We start from the raw sequence: 18610 nt of genomic DNA, 5'->3' as shown, positions 1-18610 counted from the left end.
ATTTTATATACTAAACATTTGTACTTTCGACAAGTCAAACGGAGTCCGATCGAAATGATTCTAGTCTTTTTAATAAGCTTATCTAATTATCTTTCCAACAAGACTAAGATAATGAACAAACAACGAACATGATACAACCATTTAAATAATTTCTAGAAAAAACAAAAATTAATCATTATGTTATATATATATATATAAATTTATGAATTAAATGACCGGCGCCCACAACGAAACAAAATGAGTTACAGCTACCAACGCTTATATAAGGAACCCATTACCGAGAGGAGATGGAAGGAAAATGAGACAGAAAGAAAAGTGAGATAGAGATGAAAAAAGGAAAGTGAGAAAGAAACAGAGAGCGAAATAGAAAAAGAAAAAGAAAAAGAGAGAGAGCAGAAAGAGAGATAGGAAAATACAAAAAGGGTCTGAGGGTTGGAATTCATCCGGAGATGCTGCCGAAGGTACCTTAAAGATTTCCAACATGCAAATATGCTACCCAACATATGAGACAAAAAAGCCCATTAAAAAAGTTATTGTAGCTAAGAGTTTATCTACCTCTATTTAATTCACATTTCATTCCACACATTCTAAGTGCATCAATTATATTCACAGTTCTTTCTATTTTATTCTACATTATTTTCCCTCTTCAATTTTCTCATACTTTATTTTCCTGCCCAGGATCTTAAATCCTATAAAGAAAGGCTAGTTGGCATTTCATTTTACCCTTTGCATTTTTACTTTATTTGCCTACTTAGGTCCACTTGGCTCTGTGATGTAAGGATGAATATTTTTTTCTTATTTTTGCTTGCCCGACTCTTATAAGTTATGTGAAGCACAACCAAATATTAAAATGTTGAAATTCTGTTGAATCTCTCAAAACTACAAAATCTTATGAAGTAGAGACCGCACATTGTGCGAGCAAAAAATGGTACTTAATCCCTTTCTTTTTCGTTACTGAAGTGTTTACTTAGAATTTATGGTCGCAAATCAACCGTGGAAGTCACTTTGAGTTAGGAAATCGTGAGATTCCCGAACCCCTAAGCGATTCTACGGTTGTTAGTCAGCCATAAATTTTAAGCTTCATTTGGATAGTGGTGACTCTGAATCAATTACATTTTTTACACCCGAATCAATAACATACTTTAGCTACACCAACAAATCAATACTAAAGCAAAGGAAGTGAGGGCACCATCACGCTTGTATGGGAGGAGGTGTTCACAGAATGTCGATTCCAGTGGGGAACTACTAGTCACTAGTTTAGGCCAGTTTACACAGGTTGGCTAATACCTGCGGCAATACAATATTACCTAGCCTGACAATGAGAACCTCTTATATGACATTTAATTGAGAGAAAACTCACTTTATAAAAGAAAAACTTTTTTTTTCCTCCCTCTTCCCTTTTCTCTTTCCTCTTATTTTTCTTTTCTTTTCTTCTTCTCTCTTTCTTTTTCTCTCTCCTCCTTTTCATTCTTCCTTTTTCTTTTTCTGTCTCCACTCCTCAGTCTCTCTCCCCTCTCTCTTCCTCTCTTTCTCATGTGAGTAACCAGAATTTTTTATTTTTTTTATTTCTCTCTCTTTCTTCTCTCTCTTTTATAAGCTACTTTCATACGTATCACATGTGAAATAGGCACCTCTTATGTTTCCTTTTTCATATGTTACATTTTTCATTCCATTTAGATCACATGCTCCACATGGCTTTGTTTTTCATGAACATGTTTTGCACTACACGTGTGCCATATGTGTGCCACGTGTGTGGACATGAGGTGTATGCATATGGTGCATACATGCCACATGAGTGAAAGGTGTATGCATGTGATGGTTATACATGGTGTGTTAGCTATGATGCATGCATTGACGGATGGATGTACAAATAGATGATGGATAAATATACGGTTAAATGGGCTCGTGTGTGATCAAGGGCTAGATTTTATGATATACATGTTAATTGGTGGTGAGATGGACAGGTAGTATACGAGGATGGGTTAAACAAAAATGGTGATGAATGGTCATTTTCAAAAGAAGTGGTGTGCACATCTTTAGTATGGACCCCACGTTAGGTATGTGGTCAAATAAAGGGGTAGGATTCTAGGTGGCCATCCAACTTCGGACGATGGATGGTCAATTTGGGGGTGGGATGTATGGATGGGTGAATGTTCTAAGCATGTAGATGGTTAGATGGGTGTATCATTGGAGGATGGTCAGATGCATAGTTGAATTTATTAATTAATGGAAGGTTGGATTTGGATTTGTTCAAGTCAACAATTAAGATTGGATAGGTTGATCATGTAAATCAATGCTCATATTGGATTAGTTTGGTATGTCGATCAATGGTTAAAATTGGATGGTCAAGATTAATTCAAGTTATTACAAAAAATCTAAAAAACCCTCAAAAACCAAAAACAATTGAAAACTATCAAAATCCCCAAAAAATAGAAAATTCTCAAAACTTAAAAACAATAGAAAATCCTCAAAACAAAAAAAAAACGATAGAAAATCTACAAAACCTAAAATAGAATAAAACCTACAAAAACCAACAACATTAAAATAAAAATACTCAAAAATCAGAAAACTTTTCAAAAACCATATGCAATAAAGTGTCAGACTCATGTAAAGAGTTGCATGAAGCCAAAATTGACATTTATGACTTTGATATAGAACTAGACTTCGAACTTATGCATTTAGAAGAAGTCCAGGATGAGGGAAACGATGACCCGGCTCCCGAACCCGAGGATCTCCTCAATAAGTTTGATTCAAAAGTCAACGTTGCACCTGATGATTTTGAAGTGGGCAACCTTGGAACCCCCAAGAATCCTCTAGAGGTATGCATTGGAAATATTTGTCTCCAAGTGATAGGAAGAGGGTGATCGACTTTTCGTTGATATCACCAAGTTCCGTGGGTCCCATCATGAGGTATGAGTTATATCCAAACGGTCTGTCCACTTGGTGAGCTTGTAGTAAGGCTTGAGCCGAAAAGTAAGAATGATCCAAAAATCAAGTGGACCACACTGTATTTTAGAGGGGAGGATTGAACGCCTATCATTTAAACCCTTTTAGGGGTCACGGAAATTTTAAATCAATATGATATTTGTTTTTTCTCTTCATCTAGGTCCGTGTGACCTTATGAACAAAATGGATGGAAAATACGAGTTACAGTGGTCCTATGAATGTTTTACCGGTGAGAATAATTGTCCTATTGCTATTTGTAGTGTGATCCAATTGAACCTTGGAAATTATTCCTTTTTTAGATAAAGATCTAAAATAATCTCGCCAAATGGAAGAACGGTGTAGATATGATAAATACATTATTATGGGTCGATGTAACTTTGATCTCCTTTGAGTCGTCGTTTGTACAACTTAGATCTCGAGGACTGTCATCACTCCTCTTCGCACGACACGTACTCACACTAGATAGTTTGCTGGTGTGTGTAGAGGTGTACACGAGTCAAATCGAGTCGAGCTTGGCATAGCTCAACTCGGCCCGACCACTAGCTGACCTCAACTTGAATTCGGCTTGGTCCTTGAGCTTGACTGGCCAGCACGGCTGAATTCGGTCAACAGCTTGGGCCAGTTCAAGCCGAGTTCGAGCCAAGATCAAGCCGAGTTTGCCTATGTAGCATTTTCATAAACACATGAACTGCACCTTCAAATTCTCATTACAGGTAAAACTACAAAAACAGTTTTACAGGTTTTAATCAAATGCCTTGTAGGCAACATCAAAATCAAGAAAAAAAATATATTTGTTTCATATACATACCTTCCTTGCAACTAGTTGACACTTCATTGAGTCATTTCATCAAACACTTGGTGAGCAACATCAATATCAAGGTAACTGAAGTCGCCAAACTAGTTCGATCCGAGTTGGGGTTCGAGTTGAGCTCGGGCAAGCTCGAACTCCGTTCGAAATTTTTTCAAGCTAAAAAAATCAGCTTGACTCAGCTCGAACACAATTTTGAACCGAGCCGAATTGAGTTTTTTCGAGTCGAGTCGAGCAAACTAACCGAGCTAACTCGATTCGTGTACAACCCCAAGTGTGTGTTACACCAGCCAATCTGCTTCCATATCAAGCTAACCCGGTTCGTGTACAACCCTAAGTGTGTGTTACACCAGCCAATCCACTTCCATATCATTGGCATGTTGCACGCCACTGGATCGAGGTTTGGCTGGTGGAAAAGCTGCTACGTGGGCTCCCACCGTTATTTAGGCAGCTTATTTTAAAACACGAGGGTAAAAATGAAGCAGATCAAATGCTAAGGTGGGCCACATTGAACGCTTATACGTTGAAACTTATTGGAGCCCACCCCATGTTTATTTGCCATGCAATCAGTTCATAAAGTCACCTAACCCATGGCCAAATATAGGCTTATCCAGAACTTTCGTTGCCCATGATAAGTTTTCAACTGTATTCTTTCAATTCTCAATGTTCCATGAGGTTGGGTGGTGTGGTCTACTTTTACTTTGGGCCTGCCTCACTAATCAGATCATGCATTGAAATGAACTAGTGAAACGGATGGACGGAACGGTATGGATAAAACACATCATGGTGGGGCCACGGAGCTTATCCAGCAACTAGTTGGCTGATGCAGGGGTCACCAGCAAATCCATGTCTGCACCACCGAGGGCGAACCATTTTCGAAATTTCTCGTCCAAAGGACCATCTAACCTTTCGCTTTATGGCCTACAAATAGACGGTTAGGAAGAGAGATACAGCAACCGTCGACGTTAAACTGAAAAGAACCCAAATATTTCAGTTGGACCATCTGGTTCCAGGGGCATGGTCCATTGACGGTGGGGCCCAAGAGACCAATGTGTCGGATTACTGATCTTCGGAAATTACTCTGATCGGCTAATTCTAGCCATTTGATCAGTGGCCTTCAAACTGAAGGTACAGGATAGAAACCAGTAGCATATGGTCAGATCCAACGGTTATTATCTCCGAACATGGACCATCCACGGTTGTTCTCATCGGATGAACGACCATAATTCCATACATACCGAACCACGTGGATGGCAGTGGGAGGATCGTCTATCGTATCGTCTCTCAAGCCTAGCAGTCACGTCATGCTTGGAGTATAGTTACGTTGCATGACACGTGTCAAATCGTAGTAGATTTAAGTACACCGCAGCCTGACAACGCTACACGTGGACGTCAGCGTGACTGAGCAGCGCACTGCACAGTCTTCCGCCTTTCAAAAAAGCTCCGCTATCTGACGAAAATATCAATTTCGCGTGATACGAGCTTACGTCGCAGAGGCACAGGGCCGGGTGACTTTGGTACGGCTCTTACGGTGCCGCCCACCGAAGAATCTATTGTACATCTACGATGTTTATCCTTTTTGCATATCCAAATGTCAGATGGAACATGTTACAGGAGACAATGGTGGTTGAACAATCCACCCTTAAAAACTTCTTAAGCTCTCCCATAATATTTATATATGACGGTCCTCACCAAGTTCTATTGTCCCACCGTGACATATTTGTTGTATCTGTACTGTTAATACATTTGTTAAGATTATATTAGGACATAATAAAAAAAGAGGCAGATCTACAGTCATAATAAACTCTGTTACAAAAAACAGCTGAGAGAATAACGCCCACCATTGAAACTTTCTTTAAGGTCCGTCATGATGTTTATTTGAGATTCAACCAGTCCATAAATTAGCAAATATAAGCTTGATCGAAAACTTTTATAACCTTCGAAGTTTTTAATGGTAAGCCTCACTCTCTCCACCATTTTCGCCGCTCAACCTGTGAGTCGCTGATCTGCGTCGGACCGCACAGAGCACACACAAGCGACGTGGATTAGCTAGTATAGGTTGTATCCATGTTGTTTGTCCATTTTAATATATTATTTTAGGTTATTATACAAATAATGAGGTAGATAAAAATATGCAGTGAACTCCCACTGGGAGAGTGATTTCCACCGTTGAAACTATCCTACAGTGAGCCAGGATGTTTATTTGAAATCCAACCAATTCAAAAGTTTAAAAAGACACGGGAGAAGGGAAAAGACATGATCTAAAATTTTTATAGCTTTTTAGAAGTTTTTAATAGTGGCGTCACTGGCCTCGCTGTTTTTTCTGCAGGAGTCTACTAGTCCAATGGAGCTTTGGATTTAGCCCTTTCTTTGGATCTTGCTGGATCTCTCCGAATGCACGTGAGTAGCGAGACTCGGTGCTCTAACCTGTCAGTAAGTCATCCGCGTCCCCTGACAAGATCAGCCGTCTCTAGTTGGGTCTTGGTTATTGTTCATTTTTAACCGTCCAATAAACGTCCAGCGATCTAATAGTTGGATAATCAAATAAGCGTAGATTTCAGTTCATAATACATCTAAACCGGAGCCTATAATCTGGACAGTTCAGTTTGAACCATGCAATTTCAGTTTCTAACTACCTGTGTATCATCCATCACAGTCCGCCAGAGTATCATAGTATTTCTCCAAATAATTACTCTTCTTTCGTCCCATCAATGCAACCCTTCCCGCCCGAAACCCCTCATCTTCTTCTTCAAACACCAGCAAATGTCCTCCAAACCGCCCGATATTACCGCCGATCTCCCTCCCTCCGTTCTGGATTTCCGAGAGTACGACGACGACGCATGGTACGGCGTCCGTCTCGTCCTGGAGGGCGAGACGCTGACGGTGAAGTTCTTAGACTTCGGAGACGAGTCCGACAAGCGATTGGGGCCGTCCGATTTCGAGGACCCGAAAGCGTTGGACGATTTCGCGGAACGGTTTCGGCCAATATCTGTACAGTTACAGGACGGGGAGTGCCGGAGACTGATCGAAGGGAAGACCGTCTGCGCTTCGCACACGTTCGGAGATAACGACGTTAGGTTCTACGACGCCGTCGTTGAAACGGCGAGTTTTCCGTTTCTTCTTCTTCTTCTTTTTTTTATTTTTTTATTTTTGGAAATTTGAATTTCTGAAATGACAGCTGCTTTTTTCGGTCGCGGATTCATGCGGCCCTAAGCTCTGTGGGGCCACTGTGATATATGTGTTATATCCACTCCGTCCATCTGTTTCATTAGCTCATTTCGCACCGGGCAGATTCAAAGCTCACGTGGCTACATACCGGAAAGAGGATGCGGATTTCATTCGCAAGGATGCTGGGTGGGGCCCACAGCCATGTTTGTGGGAAATCTACTCCGTTCATCCGTTTGGCGAGCTCATTTTAGGACTAGCCAGTAAAAATGAGGTGGATCCAAAACTCAAGTGGGCTACACGAGAGGAAAAATTGGGGAAAGAAATAATTACCGTTGAAATCTTCTTAGGCTCTACCTTGATGTTTATGTGCCATACAAACCGTTTATAAGGTCATTATTAAAGGACGAAGTGAAAATACATAAAAACAAAGAGCTTTTATACGTTTCAATGGTTCTCACTGAATCCCCACCGTTTCTTCTCGTGTGGCCCACTTGAGTTTTGTATCCACCTCATTTTTGGTTGAATAGCCTAAAATAAGCTCGCAAAGCGGATGAACGGGGTAGATTTCTTACAAACATGGTGGTGGGCCCCACCCAGCGTCCTTGCCCACGAACTTTATGCGAAAGCCTTTCGAGGGAAGAGTCGGATATAAAGACGCCCACCGTTGAAACTGTCGTAAGGGCCCACCGTGATTTTTATATACAATCCAACTCATTGGTAAGATGATTCTGATCTGGATGAAGGGAAAACACATGTGTAAGCTCGATTCAAAACCTATGTGGCCTCAAAGAAGCTTTTAATGGTGGGCGTTCAATTCTCACTGTTGGTGGGGTCCACTTGAGCTTTGTATCTTCCCCATGGGCGCGGGATCACCAGCAATCTAGCTGGTGTCAAAGCTCTGTGGGCCACACCATGATGTATGTGTTTTATCCACGCCGTCCGTCCATTTTGTCAGCTCATTTCAAGGCATAATTACAAAATCAGGTAGATTCAAAGCTCATGTGGACCACACCATATGTTACAGTGGGATTGAACGCTTAGCATTGAAAACTTCTTAGGGCCACGGAAGTTTTGGATCAAGCTTATATTTGTGTTTTGTCCTCATCCCACCTAATCAACGCATTGGATTAAACATTACATTGGGCCCTAGGATGTTTTTAATGGTGGGAATTCAATCACCACTGTTTCATGGAATGTCGTCCACCTGATATTGGCAAATATGCACGAGCTGGTAATATGTATCCACGCAGTAGATAAAACAAACTCATCATGGTGGGGCCCACAGCTTTGACACCAGCTAGCTGGCTGGTGTCGGGGTCACCAGCCAAACCGGCCTTCCCACGCTCAAAAAATGAGCGGAGGGGATATGACACGTACATTGCGGTGGACTCCACAGAGCTTATGGCTGCAGATCCCGTGCAATCCGCGTCCCTCTTTTTTGAGAAATTTGCCACCGTACGACCCATTTATGGCCCATTTACGAGACCAAGCCTACCTTATTTTACTTTGCAAAAATAAGCCCCAGTTGTACGGATGACTTGCCAAAGGTCGAAAATGCCCCTGCTTTTTCCTTCAAGCGGATCGGTAGTGCTCGAAGACGAGCGCTGGCACTCCTAACTCCACACTCCACAGTTAGGAGTTGTACGAACGGTTCAAAAGATATCAAAGTTACATGGGCCCCACAGTTAGTATTTATTATATCCACAATGTTCATCCATATTTCGAGATCATTTGGGAGCATTATCAAAAAAAAAAAAAAAAATCATATCCAAAGATCAACTGGACCTCACCACAAAGAGCAATGGGAAAATTGATTTTCACCGTTGAAAATTTTGTAGGGCCCACCATAACATTTATTTTCTATCCAATTTATTCATAAGGTCACAAAGACCTGGATGAAGAGGAAAAACAAATTTCATAATAATCCAAAACTTCTGTGACCCTAAAAGGGTTTCAATGGTAGACGTTCAATCCTCCACAGCCTTTTACGGTGTGGTCCACTTTATAGCTAGATCTGTCTTATTTTTCGTCTCAAGCCTTAATACGAGGTTGTCGAATATATGGACGGTTTGGATATAACACATACCTCATGATAGGACCCAGAAAAAGCGGCGGGGATTTCAGTAAAAAAATAAAATAATAATAAATAAATACGTCAGAAATTTATGGCTATGGTGTTTTCTATAGCTACGGATTATAACCGTAGCCATAGCCATAGCCCCGGCCGTTTCGATATGTCCTTTTATATGTATAGAAGATCTTTCGATTAATCGAAAAAGGTCGAGTTTGCCTTAAAAAATCCTGCAATTTTCAATACATATGGAAGAGTAGGTGATATGACCAATAGCTACGGATTATAACCGTAGCCATAACTATAGCCATAATCGTAGCCATAACCGTAGCTCCGATTGGACCGTGAAATGCATGGAAATGACCGTGAAGTGAAGGGACATGACCATGAAATGCGCCAAAATGACCGCGAATCAACACGGAATAGGCGGGAATGACCGTGGTATGCATGGAAATGACCGCGAAGTGAGGCGATTGGACCGTGAAATGCGTGGAAATGTCCGTGAAGTGAAGGGGCATGACTGTGAAATGCACCGAAATGACCGTGAATCAACACGGAATAGGCGGGAATGACCGTGGTATGCATGGAAATGACCGTGAAATGAGGTGATTGGACCGTGAAATGCGTGGAAATGTCCGTAAAGTGAAGGGGCATGACCGTGAAATGCGCCGAAATGACCGTGAATCAACACGGAATAGGTGGGAATGACCGTGGTATGCATGGAAATGACCGTGAAATGAGGCGATTGGACCGTGAAATGCGTGGAAATGTCCGTGAAGTGAAGGGGCATGATCATGAAATGCGCCGAAATGATCGTGAATCAACACGGAATAGGCGGGAATGACCGTGATATGCATGGAAATGACCGTGAAGTGAGGCGATTGGACCGTGAAATGCGCGGAAATGACCGTGAAGTGAAGGGGCATGACCGTGAAATGTGCCGAAATGACCGTGAATCAACACGGAATAGGCGAGAATGACCGTGATATGCATGGAAATGACCGTGAAGTGAGGCGATTGTACCGCGAAATGCGTGGAAATGACCGTGAAATGCGCGGAAAGGACCGTGAATCAACACGGAATGGGTGGGAATGACCGTGATATGCATGGAAATGACCATGAAGTGAGGCAATTGTACTGTGAAATGCGTGGAAATGATCGTGAAGTAAAGGGGCATGACCGTAAAATGCGCCGAAAGGACCGTGAATCAATACAGAATAGGCGGGAATGACCGTGGTATGCATGGAAATGACCGTGAAGTGAAGCGATTGGATCGTGAAATGCGTGGAAATGACCATGAAGTGAAGGGATATGACTGTGAAATGCGTCGAAATGATCATGAATCAACACGGAATAGGCGGGAATAACCGTGATATGCATGGAAATGACCGTGAAGGGAAGTGATTGGACCGTGAAATGTGCCGAAATGACCATGAATCAATACGGAATAGGTGAGAATGACCGTGATATGCATGCAAATGATCGTGAAGTGAGGCGATTGTACTGCGAAATGCGCGGAAATGACCGTGAAGTGAAGGGGCATGACCGTGAAATGCGCCGAAATGACCGTGAATCAACACGGAATAGGCGGGAATGACCGTGATATGCATGGAAATGACCGTGAAGTGAGGCGATTGTACCGTGATATGCGCCGAAATGACCGTGAAATGCGCCGAAAGGACCGTGAATCAACACAGAATAGGCGGGAATGACCGTGATATGCATGGAAATGATCGTGAAGTGAAGCAATTGGACCGTGAAATGCGTGGAAGTGACCGTGAAGTGAAGGGGCATGACGTGAAATGTGCCGAAATGACCGTGAATCAACACGGAATAGCCTGGAATGATTGTGATATGAATGGAAATGACCGTGAAGTGAGGCGATTGGACCGTGAAATGCGCCGAAATGACCGTGAAGTGAAGGGGCATGATCGTGAAATGCGCCGAAATGACCGTGAATCAACACGGAATAGGTGGGAATGACCGTGGTATGCATGGAAATGACCGTGACGGGAAGTGATTGACCTTGAAATGCATGGAAATGACATGGAAATGACCGTGAAGTGAAGGGAAGTGACCGTGAAATGCATGGAAATGATCGTGAATCAAAACGGAATCGCTGGGATTGACCGTGAAATGCATGGAATTGATCGCGAAGTAAATGAAATGAATGAAATTGACCACGAACTGATTGAAATTGACCGCGAAGTGAATGAAATGGATTTTCGACCATAGATCTGATGGAATCTTGAAAAATAACCAGGTTGGTTGGCTAAAGTAGCTTCTCCTACCCCAAAATCATATAGGGTATGTCAGGTAACTAATTTTGGTTTAGAAGATATTCTTGTTAAATGAATAAAGAAATAAATGAAAAAAAGAGAGACATTTTTTTTTATATGCTTATATATACATATTTATATAAATATGTATTAGAGAAAATTGTAGGTAGAATAAATTTATCCATGTAAAAAAATAAAAAATAAACAATGAAAATAAAAAAATTTAATAAACTGGCACAGACTACAGTTATGGCTACGGTTATAATTCGTAGCTGTTGGTCATATCACCTTCGATTCATATCGAATACTCTTCGATATGTATCGAAAATTGCAGGATTTTTGAGACAAACTCACTGGACAGTTCTAGACCTTTTTCAATTAATTGAAAGACCTTCGATACATATCGAAAGACATATCGAATGACCTTCAATACATATAAAAGGACATATCAAAACGGCAGGGGCTACGGCTATAGCTATGGTTATAATCCGTAGCTATAGAAAACACCGTAGCCATAAGTTCCTAGCGTATTTATTTATTATTATTTTATTTTTTACTATTGTAATCCCCACCGCTTTTTGTGGGTCCTATTATGAGGTATGTGTTATAATCCAAACCGTCCATATATTCGACGAACTCGTATTAAGGCTGGAGACGGAAAATAAGATAGATCTAGCTATTAAGTGGACCACACTGTAAAAGGCTGTGGCGGATTAAACGTCTACCATTGAAACCCTTTTAGGGGTCACAGAAGTTTTGGATTATTATGAAATTTGTTTTTCCTCTTCATCCATGTCTTTGTGACCTTATGAATAGATTGGATGGAAAATAAATGTTATGGTGGGCCCTACAAAATTTTTAGTCCAGTTGATCTTTGGATATGAATTTTTTTTTTTGATAATGCTCCCAAATGATCTCGAAATGTGGATGAACGTTGTGGATATAATAAATACGTAACTGTGGGGCCCATGTAACTTTGATATCTTTTGAACCGTTCGTACAACTCGGAGTTCGAGGAGTGTCAGCGCTCGTCTTCGAGCACCACCGATCCGCTTGAAGGAAAAAGCAGGGGCATTTTCGACCTTTGGCAAACCAAGGTAAAATAAGGTGGGCTTGGTCTCGTAAATGGGCCATAAATGGGTCGTACAGTCGCAAATTTCTCGTTTCAAAATGGGATAATATGGTACCATACTCTGCGGATTAGGTTGGATGATATGCTTGTGCCGTCCAATGATGCGGTTTGGCATAACGTTACTAGATCCATACCGTCCAATTCAGGGTCCTATTCTGGATGGCCCCAAAAGCACAATGATTCTTGCAGTTGAATTCGACTGGTAGAAATTGTACCTTTAATAATTTTTTCCTATTTTGCCGTTTGATGGCCACGTAATGGACAAATATGCTTTTCTAGCAGTATGCCTCATCCACCATGGGTCCATCATATGGACAGTCTAGATTGATTCATTCGATCTAGAATGCGCTACTGGAGCGCATGCATTGATACCTCTTCTCACTTTGGTTGAGAAAGGAAGAACAAGAAAATGGCATTGTTATGATTGGTGTCAACATCTTATTTTCCTTCTTTTTAACCCTGCCATATGTTTTTAGATACGTGGACCGTCAAGTAGTCAACCTGAACAATCCACCGGGTTGGCCCGCCCCGTTTTTCATGGGGCACCCTAAAATGATTCTCACCGATTAGAGGAATTTTTCCATCTGATCAGTGTCATATAAATATGGACGGTTGGATCAAAGTTCTGAAAATCATTATAAATAGTTCATTCGAGAGATTGCACTCTGAATAACCAAGGTACCATTTTGGTAGCATGACCATGACCATACCATTTGTGTCTTGGAAACTAGTTGTTCCATAACGGTTGTGTGGCAGTTATTGCCTTTCAAAAAAATGGTTTCAGACCGTTACGGGATGGTATGGGCCATTTTTTCTATAACTGTATTTTGGCCCTATAACTCGTAATGGTTTCACCATTACCATTATGGCCGTTATGTAACTGTTTGGCTTATCATGCTTGGAGAATCAACAATTATGAAAAAAAAAAAGGAGTTGTTTGGAAGGTAAGCATCCTCTAATCAACATGAGTTATTCGCGGCAGTCCATGAATGGTGTGGGAACTTATTAGATGGCCTAGATCGTTGATTGTGCTCTTGTTTAAAAGCACTTGGGTAGCACATGAGCTTTCTCCATCATATTTGAATATAGGGAATCTAAGGTGCGGATATGGAAAAGGTAATTATTATTTAATTATTACTCTTGTCAAAATTGTAGAAAAATGGATTCCATTTTATGGGTTCTGTTTATATAGCAAGTGGAAATCTCAGATTAATTACCTAACAATAAACACAATGTTGTCTGATGTTTTCAATCTGTACATGAAATAGGGGTCTCGAGCAATCGACCAGGCTAATTGATCGAATGAGTGAGCCCCAGATTATATAGATTGGTCTCTGGACAATTTTGGACATAATCGATTGATCGACAGGTCGGGTTGATTGATCGAGGAAATTTGGAAAATACTTGTCAACTCTTTGGACACTTTTAAGCATGTTCGAGAGTTTGAACATTTGGCCGTCGATCGATCGAGGGTTGCTTGATCGATGTCAATCGATTGATGCTTAGATCGATAATGTGCGCAATTTTGCATAATCACGTGATTAATTTTTTGTTCTGGGTGTTTTACTATAAATATGGGTGTAATACGAGGTTAGAGCAATGAGGGAATAGCTTAAACATTTCTAAAACGGTTTTGAAGGGAAACTAGGGTTTTTTGAAGGGTTTCATATCTGTAAGTAGATTTATCTCTTGTAATATCGTTTCATAGTGGATTTTGCTATCGCTTTGTACCATGGTTTTTTCCCTTGAGGGTTTTCCATGTAAAATTCATGTGTTCCTGTGCATGCTTTGTTGTGTTTGTCTTTTGCGTCTTGGATTCAAATTCGGAGTTTGCTTTTGCGGTCCCCCAACACACAAGAATCATGATTCTGCATAAGGGTAATCATTACTTTGCTGATATATCTCTATTCGAATAGCCACTACCTAATTGTTAGGAGAATTCGGTTTATTGGATTAGAGATGATTTTTCTTTTTGGTAAAGATTGAAAATACTCTTGATAACCAACAATCATGATCTCTAATACATAGTTATGATTAACTAATAGGAGATGAACTCATTTTTAGGCATTTACCAATCAGGCCCTTAGAATATGCTTGGATGGATTTTTAACTTCATTTTACTCTATTTGATGTGCAAACTTAAAAGATTCCCTTTTGCAGTTTTGTTTGGAAATGCACAGCGCTCTCTCAGTTGCAAAGTACAGATTTGGGAATTTGCAAATTGTGGATTGCGTCGAAGCTAGTTTCAATCATGGTTGGGTTTTGCTGCCATTTACTGAATGATTAGCATTGGCTGGTCAATGTGACTCCTGAGAGACATTGTGGGGCACACAAGATGAACAATTTAGATGGATGGTTAGACCTCTGCTGTTACAACTGATCTAGGATTGTCTGTTCAGTGGTCATAAACTGAGATTGGTAATTATTTGGGAGACATGGGCAATACAAAGCAGCGTATTTGGATGGCTACTCTCTTCACACATACCAATGTTTCATTTGAAAATTTGAAAATTTGTGCCAATCGATCCCTTGAGCTTTGTTTGGTGGGATTAGCTGGTTAACAATTTTAAAAACTTATGATTGGCAAGCTCCGCATTGCATATGCCATTGCTCCAAATGGGTTGAGCCCAATCATCAGTTTCTACATTGTGAGGTTCTCTCGTGGCTGTATTTCTCTTTTTGCATAGCAGAGTAAGCCAGACATTGTGGCAGATTGTGTGAATCCAGGATTTGGAGTGTAGACAGTTGATACCCTACACATTATTTATTTATTTGTTTGCATAGTCTATAGTTTCCTAGTTCATACAATTTAACTAAGTTTTTAACAAAGTGCTATATGTCAGCATGTATGGATGGTTCTATCTCTACTTGCTTTAAGGTCATGTTGGTGCTTTTTTGTGTTGAGCATTTGCCCCTTAGACCATTGGATGCATTGACTGATACTATCCATTACAATGATGCATAACCCGATATGTTCCTTTTAATCCATATGAACCAACATGTTATGAAAATCTAAAAGTGTAGGATATTAAAACTTATTTAATCTTTTTATCTATGGATAGATTGAGAAAGGAGGAAAGAGAAGACATAGAAGAGGAGAGAGAATGAGGATTAGGGTCACACGTCCTCACTTCTCTTGAGTCTATTAACACAATTGTCAATATTTACAAGAACGCCATTAATAACAAAAGCAAAAATACCCATTACGTCGTTCTTGCCGCCAATTCAATCAAACAAGGCCACATGTGTGATTGAGGGCTTGTATTTGGAAGTCGTGTGTGGGTATGATTGCTTGGGTGTGCCAGAACCTACTCGATTCAAGGGTTTGACTGAATTGCTGGTGTCCCCTGTGCCGAGACGGACAGATTGGAGATTGGACAGGATCCAGAGTCCTCTCGACCACTGGTATTGCTCCCCGTTCAAGCGATTTGTGAAAGGGTAGGGTTTAGCCCTACCAAATAAGTTCCTTTTGCCTTGTGACAATAGACGTGTGTCTACAACCTTAAGGACTTTTTCTTCCACCAATCTTTAGGTTTTTGTATATCTCAAATGAACAAGAGTGTACAGATAAATTGAAAGAAAGGCTAATAACTGCCGACTTTATTAATGTTTGAATGTATGGCCCATTACAATCGACGGAACAATTAATAACCAAAAAAATAACCAAAAACAGGAAAGATAAATACTTGATGCGTATATCAGAACTGACGATCAAGGCAGGTGGTTAGCAGGATATGACCGGATTGGTATGATCAACTAAATCAGAACTTAGAAGATCATGATCCTACGACTTCAGGTTGATGATATTTACTCTACTTCTATGGTACTGTAGCGGGAGTCGCTATGCAGTAGCTATCTATGTTAGAACTAGGCTAGGCTAAACTAAGATAAAAGAAAGATAAAATGTAGATAGATGTGTTTGGCGTGGGGTCTCGATCTCATCTTTGTGTGCTCCTTTTATAGCTTGCTGAGGCGGTGAAAACCCCTCGCTAGGCTTCCTTGCTGCTTCTAGGTCCTTCTCACTCACGTTGCATTTACGAATATGGGTATTTCCTTGATTGATCTAGAACTGCCAACTTACATTGGAAAGGAAGGACTCCAGTTAGATCCGGGCTTGTTGGCTTCTCGGATCTTCTTCCATTAGCTAGTCCCACTATAGAGATGTTCGTGGCCCACTAAAGATCTGGCCTGGGACCACCAAAGATTCCTGTAATGAAGACAACCAGGCTAAAGATCTGGGAACCTCAAGGGTTGATCTAGGTCGATCATGGCCACTCAACGTCTCTTAACGGCCCACCTTGTTGACTTTAAGAGGTCCCGTTCCTTGATGGTTTGGAATGCTAGTGGGGATAGATGCACTGGATCACCAGATCCTGATCTCGCAATATCTTAATCCCGATCAAAGCTTGCCTTGGGATGTCTGGGTAATCCTTCTGTCTTTTCCGATCTCTGCGGCGTAGGATCGTCCGGATATGTCCGATGCTGATTTGTTATCGGACGGACGTGCCTTCTCATCCAGCTCTCCCATTCTTTTAATTCCGATTAATGTACGGAAGGCTAGACCTGCTTGAGCCAATGTGTTCGTCCCTCCTGACTTGGGGTTCGAACCAAAGTCGGATTGGGTTGAACATTGGTCCGATCTCCTGGTATTTGGAATCTTCTCGAATACTGCTGGTTCTTTGAACGTCTTTGGGAAGATCTCTCATTTTGGAAGGATTGTAGGAGATGACCTCACTGAGAGAATCATAGTCATATATATTATTAGATCTGTTTTCTCGGTGGGTCTTTTATAGACTAGTGTTTTAAATAGTGTGTAGCATATAGCGTGGCGTTTGGCCCTCTATAGCGTGTAGCGTGAGCTACACAATCCTTAATATTTTTAATTAAAATAATAGAAAATATGATAAATTTTACAAAATGCATAATTTCTATGAGTTCTTGACTACGAATCTGGATCATCAACCACTTATTCCATGCAAAATCTCTCTCTCTCTCTCTCTCTCTCTCTCTCTCTGCCTTTAGATATTTCTAAGTGTTACTTCTTTTTATTTATTTATTGAAACACCACAAATTCATGATATAGACCACAATTTGGATGGTCCGGATTGATCCAAGTGCTCTATCTATGATATGGACCACAATTTGGATGGTCCGGATTAGTTTAATGTAGTGCCATGTGTCATAGGTATAAGTCATCACCATTTTAAAATACGTGTTAAACTAACATAGAAAAAACACTTTAAAAAAAAGAAGAAGAGATTTTAGGTAGCTTACGCTATACACGCTACACACTACACTACACTGCACTACATGTAGCGTACGTTACATGCACTGTAGCTTACGCTACTAGGGAATTATGCTACTCGCGTACGTTATGTAGCATTTTCGCTATGCTACGCTAGCGCTACTGAAAACACTGGTCTAGACACTCATATGCTCAGCGTACCAGTGTCAATGCTATACAAGAGATGGTGGACCTTGGATCAGTCACACACACTACACTGTCTCTACCAGATGTTGATCATAGAATTAAAGCTGGGTGGCTGAAGTGGAGATGTGCCTCTGGAGTTTTATGTAATCGCTGCAAACCAATAAAATTGAAGACAATTTTATAGGATGGCTATAATACCAGCTATGCTTTATAGGACAAAATGTTGGGCAGCCAAGGAACAACATGTTCACAGTATGAGTGAAGCGGAAATGAGGATGCTGAGATGGATGATTGGTAAGACAAAGACGGATAGAATTTGGAATGAATGCATTTGAGGGAACTTAGGAGTATCACAAATAGGTAATAAGATGAGGGAACATAGCTTTAGATGGTTTGTCCATATTCAGTGGAGACCAAGAACTGCACCGGTTAGAAATAGTGAGTTGGCTCAAGCTTGGACGAGCCGCGTGGGGCCACCTCGAAGTGAGTTGGCTCAAGTTGAGGGCTCTAGAAGGGCAAAGGGAAGGCCCAAAAGGACGTGGGTGGAGGTATGTAAGAAAATACTCAAGGACTCATGGTTTAATTGAGGATATGGTCTGTGATAGAGTGGAATGGTGAAACAGGATTTGTGTAGCTGATCCCAATTAGTTGGGATGAGGCCTTGATGATTATAAAAATATATCCTGCTAGAACGACCTGAAAAAACATTAATAAAACTAAAACATAATAATATTGACATATTATTTTGAGTAAAATCATTCAAGTTTAAAAGTCA

Source organism: Magnolia sinica, chromosome 10, assembly GCF_029962835.1.
Source record: "Magnolia sinica isolate HGM2019 chromosome 10, MsV1, whole genome shotgun sequence".
Taxonomy (NCBI): domain Eukaryota; kingdom Viridiplantae; phylum Streptophyta; class Magnoliopsida; order Magnoliales; family Magnoliaceae; genus Magnolia; species Magnolia sinica.
Note: the sequence above shows the minus strand (reverse complement) of the source record.